The sequence below is a fragment of the Nematolebias whitei genome, chromosome 17 (genome assembly GCF_014905685.2).
Source record: "Nematolebias whitei isolate Nwh7 chromosome 17, NemWhi1, whole genome shotgun sequence".
In the NCBI taxonomy this organism is placed as follows: Eukaryota; Metazoa; Chordata; class Actinopteri; order Cyprinodontiformes; family Rivulidae; genus Nematolebias; species Nematolebias whitei.
Genome location: NC_056514.1, coordinates 40,426,629 through 40,426,961, shown reverse-complemented (window position 1 = coordinate 40,426,961; position 333 = coordinate 40,426,629). Strand labels below are relative to the sequence as shown.

The 333-nt window shown below is 48.9% G+C and overlaps 1 protein-coding gene across 1 annotated transcript in view; it reads left to right on the top strand.

Annotated features, from left to right (window-relative positions):
- Nucleotides 1-333, top strand: part of chmp6b (charged multivesicular body protein 6b) — a 5,193-nt gene that overhangs the window by 2,476 nt on the left and 2,384 nt on the right. The window lies entirely within an intron of this gene.

Sequence of the window (333 nt, the reverse complement as noted above, 5' to 3'; positions counted from 1 at the left end):
TGGCTGTAGCAGGATGTTATCAACGCTCTGGCTGTAGCAGGATGTTAGCAATGCTCTGGCTGTAGCAGGATGTTATCGATGCTCTGGCTGCAGCAGGATGTTATCGACGCTCTGGATATAGCAGGATGTTATCAATGCTCTGGCTGTAGCAGGATGTTATCGACGCTCTGGCTGTAGCAGGATGTTATCAACACTCTGGATATAGCAGGATGTTATCGACGCTCTGGCTGTAGCAGGATGTTATCGATGCTCTGGCTGCAGCAGGATGTTATCGACGCTCTGGATATAGCAGGATGTTATTAACGCTCTGGCTGTAGCAGGATGTTATCAACG